General features: G+C 40.5%; 1 protein-coding gene across 2 annotated transcripts in view; it reads right to left on the bottom strand.

Moving 5' to 3' along the window:
* Positions 1 to 14,172, bottom strand: part of ZFAT (zinc finger and AT-hook domain containing) — a 151,172-nt gene extending 137,000 nt beyond the window's left edge. The window contains exons 1-3 of one of the 2 annotated variants that reach the window (XM_074834475.1): positions 13,971 to 14,172; positions 2,729 to 2,840; positions 2,007 to 2,193 (exon numbers count right to left, since the gene is read on the bottom strand). The gene's annotated coding sequence lies outside the window, so the exon portion shown is untranslated. The remainder of the gene's footprint in view (positions 1 to 2,006; positions 2,194 to 2,728; positions 2,841 to 13,970) is intronic. The other variant, XM_074834541.1, reaches the window with a different exon arrangement.
* Positions 14,173 to 14,515: the final 343 nt, after the last annotated feature.

Genomic DNA, 14,515 nt, shown 5'->3' with positions numbered 1-14,515 from the left:
AGGTGTCAGATCCAAAACTAAGCAGGAGCTGAGAGGTGCCATCTTAAATACAGGTATGAATCCAACTCACCTTGTGCAAAGGGTTTCCACACTTCTACAAGTGAGGAGGAGTGGGAATCACTGCCTCCCTTGAGGCAAGTTACCACTAGCCAGAGGATCTGAAGGGTTCTGCCTCTGTTGGGGGGGAACGTCTCAGTCTAAAAAACCCACATCCCCTCAAGCACTCCACTGGGAGGAGCAGAAACAGGATGTAAGGGCCATGACTGATAGACGCTATGGATGCTGTAAGTGCACGATGACTGGCAAGGCTGAAAGCAGGTCTTGGAGACATATGGTGTGCAGCTATGGTCCCAAGAAACGAGACCTCCAGATGTCTCTTTTGACTAATATACTTGCAACTCTGTGATCTCATCAATTCCTGTAATATGTGGTTCCAGAAACTATAGCCTTGCTTATATAATCATCCTCAGACATGAAAAAGTCAATAAGTCTTTGGAAAAGAGTTATCCATGGATGACATCAGTACAGACTTTCCTATAAATAGCAAGGTGTTATCAACAGTGCTAGGAGGTCCTACAGTTCTAAAATCACAAATATTTTATGTTAAAACTATTTTAATTAGGTGGTGCCAAATATTTTAATAAACTACAGAGAAAATGGTAATTGCATACCTAAGCCTACTGAATTTAAATATGCTGCCAAACACTACCCTGTGGTCGCCTTTGTAGATCATAATAATCTTCCAGAAAAAAACTTCAGGATTACAATTTTATGCCAGTGTCTTTAAGAACAGGTGATATAAAAGGTATTTTCACTTAGCTTGCTTGTAGAAGCTCCCTCGAATTTGAAAGAGGCAACAGAATGTTTCCCACAAGACAATTTTGAATGTGAAATTTTCCTTACATTTAAGGATGGACTACAGATTTTAAGTCTCTATTTTTCCCTAGCAAGTCTCAATTTTGTTTCTTCCCAGTATTAATTATAGCTTTTTAAATCATAATAAACTAAATACAGAAGATAGACAGTATGGCCCATCAAACTGTCCTTTTGTCACACTATCTCTAAAGCTCTGCATTTGTAATCAGAATTAAACTAATTAGAGTAAATGAACAGTTTGGGAGTAATTTAGGAGTAAAAGGACTGGTTCCTATAACTCACTTTGAGGACCACACAGATTAAGCAACAATTCAATGCAATAGACAAAACAGCTTGGTCAAGGGGAAACCTAGGTCATTACCTGACATCATAATCCTGCTTTTTGGGTACTTTTGGTCCAACAAACCTTAAATTATCTCATGTTGTCATTTCAAAATAAGAATGAGAGGTACTCAATTTAATCAATAAGACTACTAGCTAAAAGGAACTCTCTTCCTTGCGTTGACTGGTGTTTTCACACCTTTTGGTTAACTAAGCAATGTATTAATTTAAAAAAACCCTACGCCCGCATTAGTGGGTAGTGTACTGCAAGAGGAGGAGATCTGCAAAACTAAACAGTTTGTGCTGAAGACAATATTCAAGCTACATATATTCCAGGGAAGCTCACTTCAGAATTAGCTCTAGTCCTACCTATGCTCTAAACAGCTTTAAAACAAATGCATTAGACAAGTCCAAAAGCACACCTCTCAATCTTTTTTTCGTCCAAAAAGAAGTTGATTTGCATGTTCAGCAGGATCAGCAGCAAAGAACGCCATTATGCAGCCTACAGGGATAGGCACTCTGGAGATAATAACACACAGCTACTCCAAAGCTAATCCTAAAGCAATTTTTATTAGCTACATTTTTAAGTCACAGAACCTAAACACTTAAATTTTATCCATGCCTGCAAAATACAGATTAATGCATGAATGCAACAATTACATGCAGCTGAGATCTTCGTCACATCTCAAATAGAAAACAACTGTGCAATAATAAGATAATTTACTGCAATTTATTACTGCTTTATAATTATCTTAACGAGGGATGCTGTTGCACAATGACCATTCCAAAAACATGAAGATAATACTCACGCCACAGAGCCTGACTATTGGTGCACTTTAAGGATGGTTTACACTGAGCATGGTAAGAGCACTGTGACAGAAGAGCAGTCCTGCTCTGTCTTCCAGCTGAGGGCTTTCTGCTTCCTCCACTGTGACAGGAATTTTATAATTTCATGATGCAAGTTACTTGGACAACTATATTAGCTGCAGACTAATCCTGGAAAAAGAAAAAAAAGATTAGTTCTCTGCTACAGCAGGAAGCTGTTTCGGTGACAATATAGTGTTAAATCAATATAGGTGAATTGTTTAACCACAACAGGAACATTTCACCTCACCACCACCCTCCCAGAAAAAGACAGCAATACTTAAGACCTCTGGTATCAACATTTTGAGTGGGGAATAATAACATGAGCAAGCTATATATCTCATAAAGACACAGTAAACAACAAAAAAGTGAATTTGGCAAAGTCGTGCTCCCTTAAATGTAGTATCAACTTTATAAGCATTTAGATTTAGCTTCACTACATCCATGACTTGCAACAGGAAACTGACATTTGAAAAAAACCAACAGAGAAACACCAAGTTGCCTTTCACTCTCTGCATCAAAGTTCTCCCCAACTGCAAGTCTGAACACTGTCCTTCGTCATTTTTTGTTAACACTGCATGTTAACATGGAGCTCTGCCCACAGATTTCTATGCCAAACACAGTCAGCAGACTCCACCTCCACAGAAATCAGCTGAGCAGGACTTACAGGGCAATCACTTTTCCTAAATGCTGGAGGGAATTAGAAGTCTGCCGTGAGTTACCAATGCTCCACCTGCTGGTATGCGGACAGTACAGGTTAGTCCAGAAATCATCCTGACCTTGGAGACACAAAGAACAAACAAAAATGTTTCTGAGTAGTCAGAAGCATCTGAAGCACCTAAGGCAAAACCTCCCCTGAAGAACTTGGCAGTATAATACATTTCTGAATACTAATATTCCTGAAAATTATTTGTGAAAACCTCTAACCAAGGATGTGGTTCAATCCTCCTTTGGTGGCTGGCTGGCTACTACCACATGAATATTAGTTACTTCATTAGGTCAAGGGTACAGCTCTGCAGAAAAGTTTGCATAAGAGATGCAAGCTAAGTCTGAAAGTGGAGCTCCCACCAAAAAAAAGTCATCATGATGTCTCTGGAGTTTCTACATTATAAATTTTATCAGGATTTTAAAATGAAGTTTATACTAGGGCCCAAAATAAAATCTCAATAAAGCCAGGCATCTCCCCCACAAATGAGGCAAGAAAAAAAAAGCTGCCCACCTCATTTCACCACGTTTACATATGAAAAATAACATGTTTACAAAATTAAAAAATAAGCAAATATGTGGCTCTTCATAGGAATCCTGCCATACTCAGCTCATAAACCACATGATGTTCCCTGAAAGAGCTTTGAAGAACAAGAATGCAACAGCCCTTAAGACTTATTTCACCTGTTGAAAGAACTGAAAGGTCTTCATTCATCTTTCCACAACAGCTATTATCTGTTTCAATTGCTTTTTTATAAACCATACAAACAAGGATAAGTAACCGAAAAAAACTCTCAAGGTGTTTGGAGATTAACTCAACTTGCAAATCAGCTATTCTCATTAACCTCTTCTCCATTGTTTACCTGCAAGTGGGGGACAAGTTACTGCAAGCACTTTTTACAGATACCCACTACTCCTATTCTTTATCTGAGTGACCACCTGCAAATTCTCAGTCAGTTTTGCAGATCTGTTTTATCTCAGGCAGAGGTCAGTGGAGACCATATCAGCTCAACAGAAATGTTGTAAAAACATCAAGAAATTACTTTAAGGAATCAATTCAATTAAAAAAAAAAATCCACGTGCAGTTTGTAATCCTCTTCCAATGTGTAGAATTAAAACACTAACTGGTACTAGAGTAATAAGCATCAGCCATAGCATTTCTAGAACAAATACGTTCTGTGCAAACAGTTAACCTGTACAATGGGACCAATGAAGGTACACTTAAGGAAATGCTGCAGATACAGGCTTCCAGTCATTGTATAAACTCAAGCACCAACGGCAGACCAAAACTCACTGCCCTGACACAAAAAGTCAGCTGCCTTAGACCCCACTTAAATGCAAGAGGTTATCACAGTTGGCAGTATTTATCAAGCTCTGTATGCAAATGAAATCTCATATTCAATCTTTCAAATTCCAACTTAACTACAACACTATTTAAAAGTAGAACTCCTCAAACTAATTCTATTCTCCAACTTAAAGCAGTAGCTTAAAAGACAGGAAACTGAGTTATCAATAACCTGTACACCACAGTGCTACAGTTGCCAATGATCTGAAAGTCCTATCTGTGCAAAGATTAACCAGACAGCTAAAATAACTTCTTGATTCTACAGAGGGTGAAGAAACGACTGAAGCAGATAGCCACACAGTTCAAGTTAACAGCATATTATAAATCGTCTAAGCTATTAAGAAAAATTCTGCAATAGTAGATTTGTAGTGTACCAGTAAATTGACAGAAAACCAGTATTTATTTTTTATTTAAAGAAGGTGACTTAGGAAAACATTCCCCTTTTCACAAAAAGAAAAATAATTAATGATTAACAGTCTTTGAGAACTGTAGCAGAGGTTTGGTTTTATGGGGACGCCTGGTATTCTTAGGAGAAATTTAAAAGTAATACTACACGTAACAGCAATTCAAGCTGTGTAAAGGTCTCGTTTCTTAATTTACATATAAGCAACAGTTAGATCATTAACTACAATAAGGAACATCACACTGAAATCTGTGTTGTGTAAGAAAGAGCAACAAATAAACCAGTACTTCTTAATATTATAGTATGCAACTTCACATTAACATACAGAGTAACAGCTTCAACCAGTCTGTTAGAACCAAGGAATGTTTAAGTACATAGATTCATATTACTTTCCTGAGATTTTACTGCTTCTAGTTAATATTTGGCATAACCTGACTTTTAACTGAACCACCAGCTTAGTAATTCCTGACCCAACTACTGTGTTTATCAAGACAAGTCATTTCGTCACCATATTCAAAGTGAAAAAACACATTGTAAAATTAGGCTTTTGAACTCAAAGCAGTCATGCAGGCTGAAATCAAACGAAAAAATACAAGACCAGACTATCACACCTAATCACATAATATCTGAGGATATCAACTATTAAATTTATTTGCAATTAATAATATTAAAATCATTGGATCAGATGTGGCAACTCATTTTTCAAGTTAGAGTAATTAAAAAACAGTCAGAGGAGAGGGAAGAGTCAAAATAGATGTATATTTTAAGAAAGTATCACAAGTTTCCTTGGTAAACAATCTCTTATCACAGCTGATTCAAGTTTTTAACATGGCAAGCTCTGGGTAGTGTTATAATTTTCTCTTCTGCTATGAAGGCTAGAGCTATGGCATACCAATCTTCATAAAACTCTAGAAGTCACCTTAACTTTCCTTGATATTTCCTTGTAATACTCCCTTGATATATTCAGAACTGATGAGGGACAGGTTGCAGAAGAACTAGCTTCCCTGATACAAGAACATTCCCAGTGTTCCAGTGACCTGAAAGTGCCTGATCCTGTCAGCAGACAGCTTAGTTATCCCACAGCAAAGGGCTATATGAAAATGAAGATGTCCTTGACATACAGGGAGATCAGAGAGTTAAGACTCATAGAACCACCATCAAGAAACACAGCCTTGAAAACACTTGCCCTTGTCTTACTGGGATAAAGTATATACCTGTCAAACTTAATATTAAAAATTAGTTAGCTGTAGTATTTGTCTTAACCAAATTTGATGGAAAAAAATGTGTTTATTTATCCTTCCAGAAGTGAGTGCAATATTGATTACTCAAGTTTTACTGCTTTAACTTACTGAACAATAATTTAAGATAAGCAAAACTCCAAAAGAAGTAGACTGAAGGGCAATGATGAGAAAGAATATTTATTTACAAGTATTATCTGTATATAATCAGATCATTTAATTACAAAGTTTATCAGCAGCGCTAATAGTGTATCACGTGGTCTCTACAAAAAGCTAGATACTCTCAGTAAACATGTTAACAATACACATTACACTAAGTGTATGACTATGTTGTAAAAATGTATGTTAAAATAATGACGCATAGCAAATACGGACTAGTCAGCCAGCAGAATGAACGTGGATAAAAAGAAAATGCAACAGTCTTTAAGCACAAAGTGCCCATCTCCAGGAAAAGCCATGAACAACACACAACTTACGTGCCCCCAGCCAGAGCACTAGTAAGGATAAAGCAAAAGAAAGGAAGATGTGATGGAAAACTCACAGCAGTTTTAACTTTAAATACTTAATCAAAGCTACCACTGATGCGAGAGTATTGCAATGAGTAGCAACTCTCCAGCTCCAACAGCCAAGGTATGTCTTAGGAATTCTAGGTAACAGCAGCTAAACAACTAGACACATCACCGTTTGCTTAAACCAGCACAGAGTTTTCAGTGTGTTCTGCTTTTACCCTTTTGTTTCCAATTTCTATCTTACTAAGTAACTCTGTCCTCTATTTTACTGTTCTGTTTGCCTGGTACTGAGGATATGGGGAAAGTTTAGTTAAGGTTAAAAAAAGAAGAAATACTCTGTGCCAGCAGCACCAAGCAGTCTGTACCCTGGGATATATGCTCAGGAAAATCACGCACCAAGGAGCGTTTTCTGCCAAGCTGCAGAGGGTCAGCAGGGCATCTTCTGTTGCCAAGCATCAGCTTTGGGACACAGTACTTTCCAGAAGGTACAAAATTGAGACTTTTCTGTAGGTTATCAACAGTACACAACATACCTCACCACTCACCCAAAACTGCAAACTCACACTGTGATTTCTGCATATAAAAGTGCTCAGTTAGTGCATTGAACACTCCAAAATGACAAAGTCAGCAGTTTGAGATAACACATAGAAAAGAGCTCAGTCTTCAGGAACACTTAGAAACACTTTGAACATCAGAAGAATGACAACCCTGCATTTGGCTGAACCATGCTGTATCTGCAGAGAAAACAATGAAGTCAATGAAGAAAGTCCTCTGAGGCTCATCTGGCATTTTGATTTATTATACTCATGTTAAGCCTCCAACATTCATCCTCCACAAAGCTCTGACACAGCAAAAGATTTGTTTTGGACTAACTTATTTTATTTCTATATTCTTTATATAAAATGCCCACGTTCTTACAAATTCCACCAATACCAGTTTGGTATCTAACATCGTGTTGATTCAGTGTGAAACATAAGAATTAAACAGCCCTTTAGTAGTCTAGCTTCCTCATTCCCACAGGATTCAACATGCCCTCAGACATGAAACAATCTTATCTAGGGCACTTCTTGTGAATATTTTAATCTTTTTTTCCTTTATCTTTCTAACCTTCATTTCTGCAGAAATATAGACCTAATTCCCTCAACCTTCTTGTGCTGTTAAAACTCTTTATTGGTGGTGTTCAGACTGAGGCATCCTAAGACAACAGTATACAAGGAGCAAACTGGTATTACTAAAGGATAACTTCAGGCATAGAAAACTTATCTGTACTAAATAAAGTTTAAACTGCAAGGTGGGGTGTGTTGCTTCTCATTAAGTCCCAGCTCAGACAAAGCAATGCCTCTTTATTGGGTAGTTGGGCATTCTCCAGTTAGACCAGTTCACTGCTGTTGTAACTTATGGACCTCCCTAAAAAAGAAAAAAGCAGGAACATTTTGAAATAAATATAAACAGGAAAGACTGAGACTGCTGTTGCACAGACAAGCTGATCAACAGGATCTCTGTACATTCTCTTCCATGTGTATGCTTTATTATTATTATAAATTGATATTATAACCTTTTTGAAGCAAGAATCAGTGGGGGAGGAGTTTTTCCATTTCTGGATTTTTTTTTTTTTTTGTATAACCCTTAGCATTGTTACAGGATCGACCATTCATTAGTACAACCATCCCTTTGTTCCTCTTTACCTTCATCACTCCAATACTGCCTCCAAGCAACAATCTGGAAAAGATCACCGAGCCAGGCAAAGAACAGTTAGACTAAACAACTAACCAAAAAGTTTTTAAACAAACTAGATAATTTTTTTACATAATTTATTTTATCACAAATACGTCTTGTTACCTTCTAGACCATTTCAGAAAAAAAAAATTCTGTTGGCATGCAGCACATCCATATTATCCAGGCACTAAGATTTCAGATCATTTTAATATTATTCCAGGTTGCGCATGCCAAAGATAGATCTGAATAAACTTGCAGATGAAAATGGTAAAACTGAACAGTTTTTTTTAAGGTCTTCCAGTCCAGATAGTTCTGAAAGAACTGACCTTTCTCTTCTCCCAAAAGTTCCTTCCAACAACGGCAGGCACGCTTTCACCATTATATATGCTTCTAGCTACAAGACTTTTACCTCTCTGTTCCATAGATCAAAACCAGAAAAATCCCCATCGTGTTAACTAAACCAAAAATGCAAGCAGCACACTAACTTGCACAGTCTATTCAGCTTGTTCTCAATCTGATTATTCACCTGTTTTGTACCGACTGCCATCTGCCCACTCCTCCTCCTGTCTGTCTCTGACACAGACTTTGTGCCATTTCAGAAGCCCCCCCCCCCCCCCCTTTTTTTTTTTTAAGCACTTTCTTGCACCCTTCTTCCAGGTCACTGATACCTACTGTGAATAAACTTAATTACACAATTGTTTCTCAGGGCTCCTCAGTCATTATATTTCAAATCAACTTCAATGGAGAGGTTTTGCTGTGTAACACTTAAAAAGACCTATATACTTACTTTCTGTCTTTAAACATATTTATATACATAAAATGTGTATGCAGATAAATTATACATATTAAATATGTATATAACTATATTGACATGCATATTTAAGACAGGAAATAGATTCAAGACCAAGTCAACCACTGCTCATGCTTATTTTCCCATTTAAACTGCAGCATGAGAACTAATCACCAGTAGATACATACAAGAGTAAGCACACAGGTATTTTTATTTTAGGCAAACAATCCACTGCTCCATGGAACTTGACAGTTGTCTCCATTAACTCTATAGCTGTTACAGCCAAATCTTATCATGTGTTGAAAAGGATGCTGGGATTAATTATGTAGTTCCAATCTGGCCCTTTTATTACTATCAGGAATGTTCGTTTCCTAAGTTGTACATGACAGTCACTTAAAACTCCATCTGGCTTTTTTGATTTACACCAGGAACTTCCCTGCTAAGAGTTCATGAATATATTATCTGCACTGATTTTTATCTTCCTCTCCTAAAGAACAAAAAAAGTTTTCAACAAAACGCCTAAATACAAAGGAACCTGTAAATGCCTGTTAACATGTGGAAATTTAGGAAGTAACAAAGAAAGATTCTATGCATCTTTACATAAGGAGGTTTTAGAAAAAAAAAAAGTAGAAAAATAAATCCAAAAGAACCTTCACTTTACTTTGCCACTGACCTTTAGACGTGACACCCACTGCATCCTGTGGGAAACTTTTCCAAGAGCCAACTTTCTTATAAATATTTTAGCAGATTTAAGCATCCTGACTATATTTTATTTGCCTACATCTACAGAATGAAAAGTCTGTTGAATAATGACAACGTATATGTGGACTTTCATATTCACATAAGTATCTGTAAAGCAATAAAACAATGTAATGGAATCTTGAATGTGCTACATACAGGTGCTTTTGAAGTTTTGATGGTGGGGAGTTTTTTGGGGGTTGGGGTTTTGGGGGGTTTTTTGTGCTTTTTTATGAGGTTTACTCTTACAGCTGCTACAAGTCTCTAAAATGCATAAAACAGCATTGCTGTTCATTTTCCCACATACGGTTTTAAAACAGATTTGCATATCATCCAAAATAAACAAAAGCACTGGAAAAAGACCACTCATTCCTAGATTTGTGTGATAAAAGTGATCGTGATAACTCAATTCCCTACTCAAAAAGAAAATTCAAGTCCCTCTTAGGCGTTTTGCCAATAAATTTACTTAAACTCTGCAAAGAACAGTTCACTTAAGAGGAATTTGTTTAGCTTTTAAGTGTCAAAGCACTGCACCTGTTCCTTTTCAGATAACCAGTCTCCTTGTCAAGTCTTACATTCCTCCCGTTTCTCCATTACAATGAGAAATTGTTTTCTGCAGTATAAAACAGATCACTTGTGGAAAGTCACAGGGAAGATTTCTTCGTTACTTCCACGGGCCACATCCACACTCCTCTCCAGGTGTGCTTCTCCTTGTCAACCCTTCTTCCCTTCCATGTATGGTTCCACTGCAGAGCTATACATCTTGTTCAGTCCTGTACATGACTCTGCTATATCACTGCTCGTAAGGAAACTTCCCAGCTGTTCAAAACAAGCCATGGAGCCAGCCAAGGACAACCACATTGACCAAGACAGGTAAGCAGGAATTGGCTCCCTCACACTGCTAGAGCGCCAACTAAAGAGACTAGAGTATATTTAAGAAACACTTTTTGTTTTTTTTTAACTGAAACATTAGCTACTGTTGAAAGAAGGTGTCCGATTTACTTGGAATGAAACTATAAACATTGCATTACTGGAGGATTTTATGCCAGCAAGTTTCAGCTAGATTTAGCAAGCAAGAAAAACAGAAGGAATGTTTGTTTTTGAGAGCTTATAATGGAGGGTTTGCTTCAATTTCACCCATCAAGTGACAGTATCTTCATTATGCATGACTAAATGCTAACTACAAGTTTAAAACATCAGTATCTGAAGGCACAATTCCTCACAAAGACCTTGTGCACAAGAAGTGCACAGTAATAGTCTATAAAAGCCTTTATTTTCCAGTCTTAATATTATCAAAGCTTCTGTTGAAACTGTAGTCCTTTGGTTTTATGACTGTTTTATCACCAGCCATCAAAACTGCATTAGTGGTCCATCTATGTATGATACAGATCAAGGCTTCTGTCCAGTAAAACCTCTCTCTCACGATTATCTCCATAGCCACATTACTTCACAGTGGTTACAGTTCCCATTACCAAAAGGAACCAGGGGGATGAGCTCAGTCTCACTCCAAGTTATTCCTCTGATGTCTCTTAGGAGGACAGTATTATGCTCCTGGCATAGATCTCCTCGGCATGCTCGTAAGAAATTTGCATGTAGACATTTGAGACAACGAGCAGCCAGTAACTATTCAGCTCTCAAAACCTACAGTAAGATAACGCCAATGAATTTTCATGCATGAGAACAGCAGGACAGGATGTACAGTGCAAGCTTACATAAGACACAAGGCACTGCTGGGAACCAACAGCAGAAATGGCTCAGGAAAATGCTGATGTCACTCGTATACGTTTGGGTTGCACTGGCCAAGTTTATCTGATCCTAAAACTGGCCTTTCTAGCTGTTTGTAAAAGCTCACAGCTTGCTCTGTTTTACCAAGATCTTGAAAAAAGGAACATGTTTTCAAAAACCCAAGTTTCTTCCTAATATTAAGGTGAAAGATAAAAAATAAAATCCAAGAAGACTCTAGATTCACTGTAGCACTTATAAGCAAGAATCTAAAGAAAAACAGAGAATGTAATGGAGAACTGGAAAAAGCATGTCATTATATACACAAATACTTGCTCCTAATAATGAAAAAAAATAGTTCAAGCACAACTTATCTGTTTTAAAATATGACCTCTGCAAACCAACTAAGGTCAATGAGACTTAGAGTAGTTACTCAGTGAGCCCGGCTTGCATAAATTAAAGATGCCTAAGGGTAGCTATGAAACCGGGTATTTGATTTTTCCAGGGCACCAACATATTATGAATTAACAATGAATTGCCATTTTACCAGAGCAGCTTTCAGTTTTGTTAAGAAAAAAAGAGAAAACCACAACCAACCAACCCCCAACTGTGTTGTGCTTACCTTCTCCTTGACATACAAAATATTAAAACTGATTATGGAAGTTTCATATTAACTTGAGTAGACAAGTGAGAAACTATAGATCAAATTACTTTCAAAAAGCCCCTAAGATATGAGTCAAATAGTGCTTCTTCCTGGTGTATCCTTCTACAATAGACTTAAAAAAACCCCAAGTAATCTAGCTGCACAAGATAGTTTAAAGCAAAATTTTAAAGAGCGAAAACTTAGCTCACTGAGGTCAGTATTCACAGCAGCAACTCCGAGCTCTGTGCCTGGTGCTTTCACCTGTTACTGCAGTGGCTGCACACCACTTCAGAGCAGTGTATGAACCACCAGGTAACTCCTTCATAGTTCTAGGACTCTTGCATTGAAGTTCTTCCCTATGGCATACTTAAGGCATTTGATTTTCTATCGAGAGCGATATAAGGTGACAGGGAAAATACTGTTCCTGAAAGTGCACTACTCAGTTTATCTTTCATTACACACGTAAGGAACATATTGTCACTCCCTTTAATATTTTCTTGCAAATGCAGAGGCACCCTGAGATACCATCGAGTTAATGCAACTACCCAACCCTGGCAAGCACCACTGGATGGTCTCACAGTAAGTTACAAACCAATGCCAGAAGTAATTTCTTCATCATATCAAATATTTCAGAATACCTCTCTTCCAGTTCCCTACCAAAACACCCAATCTAACCATGTAGCTCAGAGATACTAACTATGGGAGATAATCAGCCACATTAGAAATTCACAAGGTTTCCTTGGCACTAGAAGAGGACACCAGCTTTCTTCTAAGCAAAGGGGAGGGAAAAAACACCCACAAACTATTCGCACTGTGGAATGGCAGCTCACTGAAAGCATATTAGCACACACTCTTCAAAAATATGAAGTGTAAGATGACCACACAGTGCAGATCATGCAGTTTCACAGGTTATTAAACATCTTTTTAAGCGACTATTTCCATCGAAGTGTAGTAGCTACTACAGGAAAATTCTGCAAGCAAAACACTCGCACCCTGGCTAAAGCCTTTGTACTTCTGTAGTAGAAATAATGTCGGTATCTACCTGTTATTACTATAGCAGATAAGCATTTCAGTCATTAGTATATTTATTCACAGTACGTTTCTGGAAGGCACCACTATTCCTGATTCATAAGCAAACAGGACTGATGCAGAAAGACTGATCCAAGGTCACAGAGTAAGTCTGTGGTAAACTAAGAAACTTCACCTGGTTTTGCCTTCATGCAACTAATACTTTCTATTAATGAGTCATTACGGCTCCTCTAAATTATTCTTTAAACATGAAGAGACAACAGACTGCCTGTGGCATTCAAACTCTACATGCTAACAGCAGCTTCACTCCAGGGTTTTCTAAAAAATATCACGCCCAAGGGCCTTGTTCTATACTATCACAGAATCCTACTTCAGCGCTAGGCTGCTGTAGGGGGAAAAAAAAAGGAAATATATATCTAGAGAGAGAGATAGATAAAAAAATTAGATAGTCTGCCTTGTTCGTGATCCAGCTCTCTCACAAGAGAAACAAAAATCAGTCTTTGAATAGTTTTACTCCCTCATGCTACAGACCACCGGGCAAGGGCAAAGTGCAGGGAGGAAGGGACAGTCAGCTCGGGAGACAAGTTATGCAAAGCTGGGGGCCGGGGCGGGGGCAGAAGTCCCTACAGCCCACAGAAAAAAAAAAAAAAAAAAAAAAAAAAAAGAGGCAGCCCAACTTCTGTTCTCAGGTCAACGAGGTCAAAGCGCGGTGAGGGGACGCACAGCGCCCAAGGGCTCTGCGGTGGGAAACGGACCCCCGGCACGGGGCGGGGGGTGCACGGTGAAGGGTGCGGGGCTCCTCTCCCCCCCACCGAAACCCCGTCCCACCCCGTCGAGCGCAAGGGGGTGGCGAGCCCCCTCCCCCGGCTCACCCCTCGAGGGGGGACGGCAGCCTGCGAACTGCCCGCTGCCCGGGGCACCCCCCGCCCCTCGGCGGAGGGAGGGCGCTCCCCCGCCCCACCAGCACGGCCCTGGCCCCCTCCCCGCGCCCCGCTCGAGGCCGCGGCCTGTCCCCCGCCCCAGCCCGCCTCCACAGCGGGGCGGCCCTGCCGGGGCGCCGCTCCCTCGTACCTGTGAGGGCAGGCGGCGGGGGGCAGCCGGCTCCGCCGCGGGCACCGGAGGGGCGGCCACCAGAGGGGCTGCCTCGCCGGGGCTGCCTCGCCCGCGCTGCCTCGCCCGGCCCGCTCGCTCGCAGCCCCCCCGCTGGCGGCAGCCGCCGCCCTCGCTCGGCCGACGGGTCCCGCGGAGCCACCCGGGGCCGGCGCGGCCTCGGCCCGGCCCGGCGGCGGCCGCGTCTCCTCCTCGCCTTTAGTTTGACCTTTTCCGTGTCTCCGCTCCCTGTCCCCGACACACTTTGACGTCACTCCCATGGCAACCACGCCCCGCCCCCTTCCACCTCGCGCGCGCGCTGCCCGGACCCCCCCTCCCCTCTTTTCCCCGCCTCCTCCCCCGGACGCACGCACGCACGCGCCGCCGGGAGAGGAGGAGCCGCCCCCCTCCTGGCCAATGAGCGCGCGCCGGGGCCCTGAGCGTGCCGGGTGGGCGGGGCGCGTCGTGCGCGGGGCGCGCGGGGAGCCGCGGGGGCGCGCGCTGCAGGGAGGCGGGCGGGGCGCGGG

This window comes from Strix aluco, chromosome 1 (assembly GCF_031877795.1).
Source record: "Strix aluco isolate bStrAlu1 chromosome 1, bStrAlu1.hap1, whole genome shotgun sequence".
In the NCBI taxonomy this organism is placed as follows: Eukaryota; Metazoa; Chordata; class Aves; order Strigiformes; family Strigidae; genus Strix; species Strix aluco.
The sequence above is the reverse complement of the archived record's forward strand: the minus strand, read 5'-3'. Positions and strand labels throughout refer to the sequence as shown.